The 14,116-nt window shown below is 42.4% G+C and overlaps 1 protein-coding gene across 6 annotated transcripts in view; it reads right to left on the minus strand.

The window, feature by feature from the left end:
* pag1 (phosphoprotein membrane anchor with glycosphingolipid microdomains 1) overlaps positions 1 to 14,116 on the minus strand; it is a 271,166-nt gene that overhangs the window by 129,976 nt on the left and 127,074 nt on the right. The window lies entirely within an intron of this gene.

A 14,116-nucleotide genomic window follows, 5' to 3' on the forward strand; every position in this document is an offset into this window, starting at 1 on the left:
AAAGAATTGATAAGCAGCTAACATAACACCAATCTTTAAAAAGGAGCATAGGGATCCAGCAAAGTACAGACCAGTGAGCCCAAGTATCAGAAAGCATCCCGCAAGGCAAATAAAGAAACACCGTAACCAAATACAATATGGCAACAGGTGGTCCACATGAATTTACATGAGAGAGGTCTTTCCCAACAAAATTTGCTAAAACTCTTTGAGGAGATGACAGATCTTGTGGAAAATAAAAACTCCATATTCAGATTTCAGTAAAGTTTTTGTTACTGCACCAGACAAGCAATTAGTCAATAAGATAGAAAAATATGGAGTCAGAGGCAAGCTTATGTGCTTTGAAAGTTTGTTAAAATCACCCCTCTGGCTTATAGAATCACAGAACAATACAGCAGTGAAGGAAGAGGCTCATTGTGCCTGTGCTGACTTTTTGAAACAGCTATCCAATTGCTTCCATTCCCTGGCTCGTTTCCTATAGCCTGCAAATTTTTTTCCACTTCAAGTATTCATCCAATTCCCTTTTGAAAGTTATTATTGAATCTTATTCCACCACCCTTTCAGTCAGTGCACTCGTGATCATAAGTCTGCGTAAATGTTATTTCTTTGTCCTCTTTGATTCTTTTGCCAATTAGCTTAGATCTGCGCCTTTGGTTACTGACCCTTTTGTGAGAAGTAATAGTTTCTCTTATTTATCATCAAAATCATTCATGATTTTGAACCTCTCTATTATGTCTCCCCTGAACTTTCACCACTCCAAGAGAACTACTTCAGTTTCCCTTGTTTCTCCATGTAACTGAAGTCTTTCATCCTCGGTACCTTTCTAGTAAATCTACTCTGCACCCTCTAAGGTCTTGACATTCTTCTAAAAGTGTGGCAGCCAAAATTGGGCACAATTCATTTATTGGGTATGAACAGTATTTTATAAAAGGTTTAATATAGCTTCTTTATTTCTGTACTCTATGTCTCAATTTATAAAGCTAAGGATTCCATATGCCTTAACAGCCTTCTCAACTTGTCCAACCATCTTCGAAGCCTGGAAGGTCGCTGGTTCCTGTACCCACTTTAAAGTTGTACCATTTAGTTTTATTGCCTCTCCTCATTCTTCCAACCAAAATGAACAATTTCACAGGTCTCAGCATTAAATTTCATCCTCCATATGTCTCCCAATTCATGCACCCATGTCCTCCTGAAATCTGTTCCTATCCTCCTCACTGTTTACGACATTCTTTAGTTTCTTGCCATCAGCAAACTTTGGAATTATGTCCTGTATATCCAAGTCCAGATCAGTAACAAAAAGAGCAGTGGTCCCAACACCAATCCCTGAAGGACATCACTACACACTTCCCTCCAGTCTGAAAAGAATACATTCACCGCTACTCTCTGCTTTCTGTCCCCGATCCATGTAATGTTATATCCACGTTAGAACATAAAAATGTTAAACCCATGCAGTCACTGACCTTTTAATCTTATGAGCTTCAATTTTACTAACCAGCCTATTATGCAATATTTTATCAAATGCCTTTTGAAAGTCTACACACAAATTAACCACACAACCATCATCAACCCTCTCCATTACTTCAAAGACTCAATCATGTTCGTCAAACACAATTTACCTTTAACAAATCCATGCTGGCTTTCATTCATGTACCAATATTTTCCCAAGTGCCAATTAATTTTATCCTGGATTAGTGCCTCTAAAAATTTCCTCACCACTGATGTTAGGCCGATTAGTCTGTAGTTACCGTGTTTATCCCCCTCCTCTTTTTTGAACAGGAGTGTAATATTTTCAATTCACCAGTCCTCTGGCACCACAGGAGGATTGGAAGATTATGGCCAAAGCAGAAGGATGAGAATATTGCAACCAGAGCTTTTGCAATTTCTGCTTTAATTCCAATCTAGGATGCACCTCATTCGGACTGGGTGACTTTTCTACTCTAAGCACTATCAAACATTTAAGTGCCTCCTCTTTACCAATTTTTATCCTGTCCAATTTCTCTACCTCCTCCTTTACTGTGACGTTATGCTTTATTTAGTACCTCAGCCATGCCCTCTGCCTCCACAAGATGATTCCCTTTTGGTTTCCTAACTTGCCTACACTTCCTTTGACTACCTATTACTATTTCTTTGTTCATAAAGGACATTTGGGTTCACTTTAATGTTACCTGTTAATCTATTCTTACACATGCTCTTTGCCCCTCTTATTTTCTTTTCAGTTGGTGAGGTGGGGGTGACTTCACTAAACATCAAGGCAGCATTTGACTGAAGAGCCCTAATAAAATTGAAGACAATGGGGATTTGGGGAAACCTCTCCACTGGTTGGAGTCATACCTAGCACAAAGGAAGACTGATGTGGCTGTTGGAGGCCAATCATCTCAGCCCCAGGACATTACTGCATGAGCTCCTCAGAGCAATGTAGCAGCTCAAGATGGCTGGGCTGAAGAACTGCTCAGAGTACTGTAGGTGTGGTCTAACCAGGCCTTTGTATAGCTGTAGCCTAACTTTTACTCCCTCGAATTCTAGTCTTCTAGATATAAAAGGCCATCATTCCATTAGCCATTTTCATTACTTTTTGTACCGATCCATGACATTTTAATGACGTATGTATCTGAACTCCCAAATCTCTTTGGACCTCCACTATTTCTACCTTTTCACCATTTAGAAAGTACTCTGATCTATCCTTTATAGGTCCAAAGTAGATGACTTTGCATTTTCCATAGTTTTGACCATTCACTTTATCAATATCGCTTTGTAATTTCATGCTTCCATCCATATAGTTTGCAATGTTGCCTATCTTTGTGTCATCAGCAAACTTGGATATATGGCTTGTAAAGTCATTAATAAATACTGTGAATAGTTGAAGCTGCAACACAGATCCTTGCAGGACATTGCTAGTCAATCCTACCAATTAAAGTAATAAAAACAAGAAATGCTGGAAATGCTCAGCAGGTCTGGCAGCATCTGTGGAGAGAGAAGCAGAGTTAACGTTTCAGGTCAGTGACCCTTCTTCAGAACTAGCAAATATTAGAAATGTAAAAGGTTATAAGCAAGTAAAGCAGGGGTGGGGCAAGAGATAACAAAGGAGAAGGTGTAGATAGGACAAGGTCACAGAATAGCTGACCAGAAGGTCGTGGAGCAGAGGCAAACAATATGTTAATGGCGTGTTGAAAGACAAAGCATTAGTACAGATAGGGTGTTAACGGACTGAAAATTGAACAGCCGTAAGTACAAACATGAAAAAAAACAGTGGGTAAGCAAGCTGAACAAACCAAGATGAAATAAAATAAAACAAACACCAAAAAATATACAAAAAAAGGAAAAAGAAAAAAAAATAACTAAAAATAAAAGTAAAATGGGGGGCCCGTCATGCTCTGAAATTATTGAACTCAATGTTCAGTCTGGCAGGCTGTAGTGTGCCTAATCGGTAAATGAGATGCTGTACCTCAAGCTTGCGTTGATGTTCACTGGAACACTGCAGCAATCCCAGAACAGAGATGTGAGCATGAGAGCAGTGGCAGGGGGGGGGTGGGGGGCGGAAGTGTTGAAATGGCAAGCAACCGGAAGCTTGGGGTCCTGCTTGCGGACTGAGCGGAGGTGTTCCGCTACCAATTAAAAGTACCTGCCCTTAATCCCAAACTCTGTCAGCCAATTTCCTAACCAGGTCAATAATCTGTCTTCAATTCCCTGAGCTCTAACTTTAGCTAACAGGCTCTTAAGAAAGACTTTATCAAATGCATTCTGGAAGTCCATACAAATAACATCCATAGACACTCTCCTGTCCACTACTTTAGCCATCTCTTCAAAAAATTCAATCAGGTTCATCAGGCATGACCTACACTTTACAAGTCCATACTGGCTTTGGATTTTGACAAATGCACTGAACTCAAAACTTCTCCCTCTACATTATTTTTCATTAATTTGTGGTTGGAACATTTGTAGGAATAAACAACTTGTATGCTTTGAGCTGAATCACAGAACCTGCTTCAACCACTTTGAATAATAACAGCTTTTCAAATACCACAGGCAAACGTATTGCAGAATTTGTAGACTGCAAAATAGCTATCCACTGCAAGCCATCATTTTGATTATGTGTTAAGCACAGCCACAGTTACTATATATTTGTGCACTTAACATGTGTCACTCCAGATCCACCCTATGCCACAGATTTGAAGTCTTTTTAAAAAAAAAAATTCCAGTAATTGACAGAAAACCTTAAAATTATGATAATCTGCCAGGATGCAAACTTCCCTCATCAATGGGTGATTAGGCTCTGATTAATCTTTCCCCGTCTTTACCCACAAATTAAACTTTATGGCTTTAAAGGGAGTAGCTTCACTTTAGAAAGCAAATTAATTATGTGGTATAATGATCTATCCTTGCAAATCAACACATCACTTAGCCATGAGCAATCTGCTGCTTCATCTTTTTCCAGAGGTATCATGAAAGATATTGGTGCAAATGATAGCAGAACAAAAAAGTTATCAACCCCATGCAGGACAATGATGTGGTACAGAACCAATTCTCTGTTGGGAAGGGATCCCTCAGAGAATTTGTAGGAGAATACAGCATATTTTCACTGTACGATACCATGGTTATTTCACCAAAATTGCTTTGCATGGTGTAGAATTAGGCTCTTCTATTGTGAAATGGGTTTGTGATTATTTTTATGCTTTTCAATCCAGCCAACAGTCCCACCAGATAAATATTGTATCAATATTAAAAGAGATACCTTCCCGTTGATGTGATTTACTTGCAGCTTCAACTAAAAGATGCAGCTGCATGAGTCATAGAGTTATACAGCACAGAAACAGGCCCTTGGGCCCATCGTGTCTGTGCCGGCCATCAAGCACATAACTGTTCTAGTCCTATTTTCCAGCACTTGGCCCGTAGCCTTGTATGCTATGGTGTTTCAAGTGTTCATCTAAATACTTCTTAAATATTGTGAGGGTTCCTGCCTCTACCACATCTTCAGGCAGTGTATTCCAGATTCCAACCACCTACTGGGTGAAAATTTTTTTCCTCAAATCCCCTCTAAGCCTCCTGCCCCTTACCTTAAATCTCTGCCTCCCGGTTATTGACCCATCCGCTAAGGGAAAAAGTTTCTTCCTATCTAACCGATCAATGCCCCTCATAATTTTGTATACCTCAATCATATCTCCTCTCAGCCTTCTCTGCTCTAAGGAAAATAACCCTAGCTTTTTCAGTCTCTCTTCATAGCTGAAATGCTCCAGCCCAGGCAACATCCTGGTGAATCTCCTCTGCACCCACTCCAGTGCAATCACATCTTTCCTATAGTGTGGTGCCCAGAACTGTACAAAGTACTCCAGCTGTGGCCTAACTAGCATTTTATACAGCTCCATGTTCTATGTTATGTTCCATCAGAACCTCCCTGCTCTTATATTCTATGCCTCAGCTAATAAAGGCAAGTATCCCATATGCCTTTCTAACCACTTTATCTACCTGTGCTGCTGCCTTCAGTGATCTATGGACAAGTACACCAGGGTCTCTCTGACCCTCTGTACTTCCTATGGTCCTACCATCCATTGTATATTCCCTTGCCTTGTTTGTCCTCCCAAAATGTATCACCCCACACTTCTCAGGATTAAATTCCATTTGCCACTGCTCCGCCCATCTTACCAGCCCATCTATATCGTCCTGTAATCTAAGACTTTCCTCCTCACTATTTACGACACCACCAATTTTCATGTCATCTGCGAACTTACTTATCACACCTCCTATATTCATGTCTAAATCATTAATGTACACTACAAACAGCAAGGGTCCCAGCACCGATCCCTGTGGTACACCACTGTTCACAGGCTTCCACTCGCAAAAACAACCCTCGACCATTACCCTCTGTTTCTTGCCACTATGACAATTTTGGATGCTTCTGATGTCCACACTTACTCGCATACACTCTGCTGCATGTATGGCAAAATAAATCCTACCATCAAGTTTGGCTTCATGTATAGATTTATTTATTTTAAAGCAGATCAGAAAACTAAAGATAAATTTAAAAAAAACACAATGTGAAAATTTTACATACAGTAACTGAATTCTTATCTAATTTGAATTCTAAACCGACTTTTTGATGTATACAAACAAAAATTCACTTCAACATACCCAAGACTCAAAATAATTGAATTTAAAAAAAAATAATTTTGATAGGATTTGTCAGTAGAAACAGCATTTGTTTCCTTTGAAATCAGGCAGAAGTCTCTGTAAGAAAGAATTTTTTTTCATTTGGTAGTACAGAACTTTCAGCATTGCTGAAAATAGAGACATGTTGTCGAAGCTTTTCATCTTGTACTCATCAGGGCGATATGCAAGAATACCAATGCAAGTGAAAACAATGACTTTATACTATGAGAAGAGAGTGCTAATTGGTTGGCAAGTAATCGCTGATTGGTAGAGGCATTGCCATGGAGAATGCACCAGTTTACGATGACTGACAGTTAACTGCCAAGCTTCGTTTGAAATTTAAATCAGGCAGCTTGACTCTTATTGGTCAAGACATTGCTCTAAGCAATGAAACAGTGAATGGCTGTCACTTATTTTGTTCACCTGAAACAGGCGCAATGTTTGTACATGTTCTTTCTGTCTGCAAAGAACAGGGCCTTGTGTATTAATACATGTAGCTTCCAGTACGCACAAATGCGCCACATTGCGAGCCCTACTGACAATCTTAAATTGGTTGTCTGCGTAATTCTTAGCACACTGCGGATTATTTAGCAAATGTTGTCCAATTGCAGAATCATATCTAATATTGGACACTGTGTTTTGAGTTTTGCATCAACGACATCCTGCCTGACAATGGCTACCCTGATCAGCTCATTTCTTGCTGTATATCGCTCAAACTTATGAACGGGCCTAAGGCCGTCATTTTCAGCCCTGAAAAGTGCCCAGTCTGCCTCAAATTACTCTGGAAGGGTAATGTATCCCAAAAATTGAGCAACAGGTGAGTGTATCTTTTTTGTATTCATTCATGGGATGTGGGCGTCGCTGGCTAGGCCAACATTTATTGCACATCCCTAATTGCCCTTGAGAAAGTGGTGGTGAGCTGCCTTCTTGAACCGTTGCAGTCCATGTGATGTAGGGATACCCACAGTGCTGTTAGGAAGGGAGTTCCAGAACTTTTACCCAGCGACAGTGAAGGAACGGCGATATAATTCTAAGTCAGGATGGTGTGTGACTTGGAGAAGAACTTGCAGGTGGTGGGGTTCCCTTGCATTTGCTGCCCTTGTCCTTCTAGTATTTCACGCTGCTACTATGCAGTAGTAACATGTGTGGTGTTCGCTGCTAACAGGATGTTGCCATCGAGCCAAAATGTCATTCTACCTATCACACAAATGAGTAATATGATATATGAATTTCAATGCCAGTGTGATGCTAGGTATATAGGCTGTATGTCCCAAAGCCTGAGGACTGCATCAAACATGTCCCTTCCACTGTTCACAATGGGCAAGACACAGGCCGAACCCAACCAGCCCGTGCTTGCAAAACTCAAAACACAGTGTCCAACATTAGATGTGATTCTGCAATTGGACAACATTTACTAAATAATTCACAGTGTGCTAAGAATTACGCTGACAACCAATTTCAGATTGTCAGTAGGGCTCGCAGTGTGGTGTATTTGCGTGTACTGGAAGCTACATATATTAATACACAGGGCCCCGTTCTTTGCAGACTGAACATGTACAAACATTGCGCCTGTTTCAGTTGAACAAAATAAGTGACAGCCATTCACTGGTGCATTTTCCATGGCAATACCATTCACTTGCCAACCAATCAGCACTCTCTTCTCATAGTATAAAGTTGTTGTTTTCCATTACATTGGGATTCTTGCAGATTTTCCTGATGCGTGCAAGACAAAAAAGCTTTGACAACATGTCTCTATTTTCAGCCATACTTAATTATTTTATTGATCTGTGTCGTTTTAATGCAATTTTGCAAAGAACATGTCACCAATATTTGGAGATGCCTGTACAACACAAAAAGATAAAGTGCTAAGATATACAAATGATTACACAATGGATTGAAAAGTAAAAAGCATTATGCTGTGCTTGTTAACTGAAGTAAGGAGAATATAACTAAAATCATTAAGTAATACATAAATATATTACTCTATTCAAAAGTGAGAAAAGGAAAAAACTAGGCAACCATAGACCAGTTAATATGATATCAGCGAAGGAGAAATACCTCGAAACCAAAATTGACAAAATTAGTTAACATTTAGAAATGCATGGGTTAATCAAACTCAATCAGCATGGATTTGATTAAAGCAGGTCATTTGTGAAGAAGTGACCAATTGGATAGATAAAAGGAATGCAGTAGATAAAGCAAATATGAATTTTCAGCAGCCATATAAAAAGGTGCCACAAAGGAGGCTTGTTTCCAAACTCAGATTTACGGTATGAGAAATTGTAATAGCAGGGATATTAGGTTATAAAAACAGAAAATGCTAAAAATACTCAGCAGGTCGGGGAACATCTGTGGAAAGAGGAACAAAGTTAACAGGCAGAATTTTACAGCCTCCAGATGGCGGGAACAGAGGTGGGGGAGGCCAAAAAGGTGCTGGGGAGCCACATCGGGATGGCTCCCTGATGCAGTCTGGCTGCCAGGGAAGTTTCTGAGTGGTGGTAGCGGCAGCAACTCAGCTGCCCGCCGAATGGAGGTAGGAAGCCAATTTGAATGATTCATGGCCCAATTAAGGGCAATTTTCCCAGGCATTTTGCCAGTGGTGGAGCAGCCCCCTGCCACATGGGGAGGCCACCAGCTGCATGGAGACAGCCTCCCAGCAGCTTCCCAGACTGGGAGGTGGGAATTGGAGACAGAGGCACCATGGCATGAGAAGGGGGCGTCGGCAGCATGGTCCCAACTCTGCCACTGGAGGGGTTTCCACTCCGTTCTCCGGGCCCTGCCTGCTTGGTACATGTAGAAATGTATTTCATGCTCATCTTTCCAAGGGTGCCTCAAAATGGAAGCACTCTCGTATTCACCTTGCTGACTCAGCAGTGGCCACCCACATCAGTGGCGCTGCCAAGGCTCCAGAGCTGTTGGCCCTCTGAGTGTTCTGACAGTGTGGAAGGTCTGTGCACCATCATTAATCAGTCACCTCCTGGTCCGCTGGCTCTTGGTTGCCTCCACCTAGCAATATCGAAGGGGAAGCCCCGCCTCCCACCTGAGCGTGCCAGCCACCTGAAAACCAATCCTGTTTCAGAAAAATCTCGCCCAACATCCTTTCATCTGATGAAAAGTCACCGGCCTGAAACATTAACTCTGTTTCTCCCTCCACAGATGCTGCCTGACCGGCTGAGTATTTCCAGCTTCTTGTGTTTTTATTTCAGATTTCCAGCATCCATAGTATTCTGCTTTCCTTGGGATATTGAGCTAAGCAAATTGTTAGGAGCGTTACTCGGACTGGAGAAGGATTGGAAGTAAAGCCTGGCTACCCAACCCGAACCCGACCAAACCCAACTACGTGTCGGGTTCTTGTCGAGTCAGGTCGAGCCTGTATTCTGCGTCCAGCATTCGGGCTCGGGTCAGGCTGGACTAGACATAGAAACATTGAAAATAGGAGCAGAAGTAGGCCATTTAGCCCTTCAAGCCTGCTCCACCATTCATTATGTTCATGGCTGATTATCCAACTCATTAACCTGTTCCCACTTTCCGCCATATCCTTTGATCCCTTTCGCCCCAAGCGCTATATCTAACTCCTTCGTGAAATCATACAATATGTTGGCCTCAACTGCTTTCAGTGGGAGCGAATTCCACAGGCTCACCACTCTCTGGGTGAAGAAATTTCTCCTCATCTCAGTCCTGAAAGGTTTACCCCGTATCCTTAGACTATGACCCCTGGTTCTGGACTCCCCCACCATCGGGAACATCCTTCCTGCATCTACTCTGTCAAGTCCTGTTCGAATTTTATAGGTTTCTATGAGATCCCCCCTCACTCTTCTGAACTCCAGCGAATATAATCCTAACCAACTCAGTCACTCCTCATGCGTCAGTCCCGCCATCCCAGGAATCAGTCTGGTAAACCTTCACTGCACTCTCTCTATAGCAAAAACATCCTTCCTCAGATAAGGAGACAAAAACTGCACACAATATTCCAGGTGTGGCCTCACCAAGGCCCTGTATAATTGCAGCAAGACATTCCTGCTCCTGTACTCGAATCCTCTCTCTATGAAGGCCAACATACCATTTGCTCTTTTTACCGCCTCTGCACCTGCATGCTTACCTTCAGCGACTGGTGTACGAGCGCACACCAGGTCTCGTTGCATATTCCACTCTCTCAGTTTATAGCCGTTCAGTTAATAATCTGCCTTCCTGTTTTTGCTACCAAAGTGGATAATCTCACACTTATCCACATTATACTGCATCTGCCATGCATTTGCCCACTCAACTTGTCCAAATCACCCTGATGCCTCTCTGCATCCTGCTCACAACTCACCCTCCCACCCAGTTTTGTGTCATCTACAAATGTGGAGATATTACATTTAGTTCCCTCAACTAAATCATTAATATATATTGTGAATAGCTGGGGTCCAGCACTGATCCCTGCTCCCTCTCATCAACTCTACTGGTTACACCCTCGAAGAATTCTAGTAGATTTGTCAAGCATGATTTCCCTTTCATAAATCCCTGCTGACTCTGTCTGATTCTACCACTGTTCTCCAAAGTGCTCTGCTATAAAATCTTTGATAATGGACTGTAGAATTTTCCCCACTACTGACATCGGGCTGACTGGTCTATAATTCCCTGTTTTGTCTATACCTTTCTTTTTAAATAGTGGGTTACATTAGCTACCCTCCAATCTGTAGGAACTGTTCCAGAGTCTGTACAATCTTGAAAGATGACCACCAATGCATCCACTATTTCTAGGGCCACTTCCTTAAGTACTCTGGGATGTAGATCATCAGGTCCTGGGGATTAATCAGCCTTCAATTCCTTCAATTTTCCAAACACCATTTCTCTAATAATACTGATTTCCTTCAGTTCCTCCCTCTCACTAAACCCTGTGTTCCCCAACATTTCTGGTATGTTATTTGTGTCCTCCTTTGTGAAGACAGAACCAAAGTATGCATTTAGTTGGTCAGCCATTTCTTTGTTCCCCATAATAAATTCCCCTGTTTCTGACTGTAAGGGACCAATCTTTTTCTCTTCACATACCCATAGAAACTTTTACAGTCAGTTTTTATGTTCCCCGCAAGCTTACTCTCGTACTCAATTTTCCCCTTCTTAATCAATCCCTTGGTCATCCTTTGCTGAATTCTAAACTGCTCCCAATCCTCAGGTCTGTTGTTTTTCCTGGCAAATTTGTATGCCTCTTCCTTGGATCTAATGCTATCTCTAATTTCCCTTGTAAGTCATGGTTTGGCTACCTTCCCGTTTAACGTTTGCGCCAGACAGGGATAAACAATTGTTGCACTTCATCCATGCGCTCTTTAAATGTTTGCCATTGCCTATCCACCGTCATCCCTTTAAGTAACGTTTCCCAATCCATCATAGCCAACTCGTGCCTCATACCTTCGTAGTTTCCTTTACTAAGATTCAGGACCCTAGTCTCAGAATCAACTACATCACTCTCCATCTTGATGAAGAATTCTATCATATTATGGTCACTCAACCCCAAGGGGTCTCGCACAACTAGACTGTCAATTATTCCTCTCTCATTACACAATACCCAGTCTAGGATGGTCTGTTCTCTAGTTGGTTCCTCAAAGTATTGATCCAGAAAACCATCCCGTATACACTCCATGAATTCCTCCTCTATGGTATTGTGATGAATCTGATTTGCCCAATCTATATGCAGATCACCCATAATTACAGATGGTCCTTTATCGCATGCGCCTCTAATTTCCTGTTTAATGCCATTCCCATAATCACCACTACAGTTTGGGGGTCTATATACAACCCCACTAACTTTTTTTGCCCCTTAGTGTTTCTCAGCTCTACCCATTCAGATTCCACATCATCAGAGCTAATATCCTTCCTCACTATTGCGTTAATTTCCTCTTTAACCAGCAATGCAACTCCACCGCCTTTTGCTTTTTGTCTGTCCTTCCGAAATACTGAATACCCCTGCATGTTCATTTCCCATCCCTGGTCGCCCTGCAGCCATGTCTCTGTAATCCTGAATATATCTTACCCGTTTACATTTATCTGCGCGATTAATTAATGCACTTTATTGCGAATGCTCCGCACATTAAGGCACAAAGCCTTAAGGCTTGCCTTTTTAACATTACCTGTCCCCTTCCCACTATTTTTCACTGTGGCCCTGTTTGATTCTGGCCCTTGATTTCTCTGCCAATCACTTTCCTTATTCCCCTTACTGTCTTTTGTTCTTGTCTTTGATCCCCCCTCCTCTGACTCCTTGCAAAGGTTCCCATCCACCTGCCATTTTAGTTTAAACCCTCCCCAACCACTCTAGCAAATACTCCCCCATAGGACATCAGTCCTGGTCCTGCCCAGGTGTAACCCATCCAGTTTGGTCCCACCTCCCCCAGAACCGGTCCCAATGTCCCAGGAATCTAAAACCCTCCCCCTCACACCATCTCTTCAGTCACGTATTCATCCGATATATCCTGCTATTTCTACTCTGACTAGCATGTGGCACTGATAGTAATCCTGAGATCACTACCTTTGAGGTCCTACTTTTCAACTTACTTCCTAGCTCCCTATTTTCTACTTTTAGGACCTCATCCCTATTTTTAACCTAAGTCATTTGTACCAATGTGTACCACAACCACTGGCTGTTCACACTCCCCCTTCAGAATATCCTGTAACCCCTCTGAGACATCCTTGACCCTAGCAACAGGGAGGCAACATACCATTTTGGAGTCTCGTTTGCGGCCACAGAAATACCTATCTATTCCCCTTACAACTGAATCCTCTATAACTATTGCATTCCCACACTTTTTACTCCTCCCCTGTGCAGCAGAGCCAACCGTGGTGCAACGAATTGGGCTGTTGCTGCTTTCCCGAGAGGTCAGTCCCCCCAACAGTATCTAAAGCAGTATATCTGTTTTACAGGGGAATAGCCACAGGAGATTCCTGCACTGCCTGCCTAGTCCTCTTGCTCTGCCTGGTGGTCACCCATTCCCTTCCTGCCTGTGGAGTCTGAGCCTGCAGTGTGACCACCTCGCTATACATGCTATCCATGATACTCCACCTCGCGGATGCTCCACAGTGTCCTGAGCCGCCACTCCAGCTCTGAAACCCGGGCTTCCAGGGGCTGCAGCTCGAGACACTTCCTGCACACATGCTGGTCCCGGGCACTGGAATTGTTCCCAGCTTCCCACATAGAGCACGAGGAGCACACCATGGTTTTGTGCTCTCCTGCTCAAACCTTTAAATTAAACCTTTTGGAACATGCTTAATATCAAATAATATCAATTACTCTGGGGCCCTTCTTCCCTGGTCCTCGTTACTACAGAACTCCCTAAAAAAACACTACTTACTATATATGAAAATAAACTGTTGACCTTTCTTATCTTAGTTACTAAGCCAGCTATTTAGAGCTATTTCCTAACAGCAGCTACTCACTAACCAATCACCTTGCAGCTTTCCTGTGACATCACTGTTGACTTTTTTTCCCAACTCCGGTGCGCTTGGACTACTCTCCCGGAAGGTAAGAGACTGGGCCTCGATCCTCGGGTTTGATTTCGAGGCTCCGCTCTCGGCGTTCTCCTCACAGGTCCGCTCCGCTCCACTCCACTCCCGGAAGGTAAGAGCATATATTGTATTGTTTCACATTGTTTTAGTTTTAATCTACATTTGATCTGTTTGTTATTTTCGGGTTGGGTCGGGCATGTAAAAAAAATTAAAGGGCTCAGGCCCAGGTTGGCTGTTGTCGGCTCGGGCCCAGGTCAGGTTTTAATTTTATACCCGAGCCAGGCTTTAGTTGGAAGCAATGTACCCAAATCATTAGTGCTGGGTCCATCTTTGTTCTTGGCATATATAGATGAATTGGACTTGGGAACTGAAACAATATTGAAATCCACTGAGATGGTCAAGAAACTGGGCCTACAAGTTCAACTTTGGCTCAATGGTAGCACTCTTGCCTCGGAGTCAGAAGCTTGTGGCTTAAAAACCTACTTCAAAGATTTGAGCACAT

The sequence above is a fragment of the Heterodontus francisci genome, chromosome 5 (genome assembly GCF_036365525.1).
Source record: "Heterodontus francisci isolate sHetFra1 chromosome 5, sHetFra1.hap1, whole genome shotgun sequence".
Taxonomy (NCBI): Eukaryota; Metazoa; Chordata; class Chondrichthyes; order Heterodontiformes; family Heterodontidae; genus Heterodontus; species Heterodontus francisci.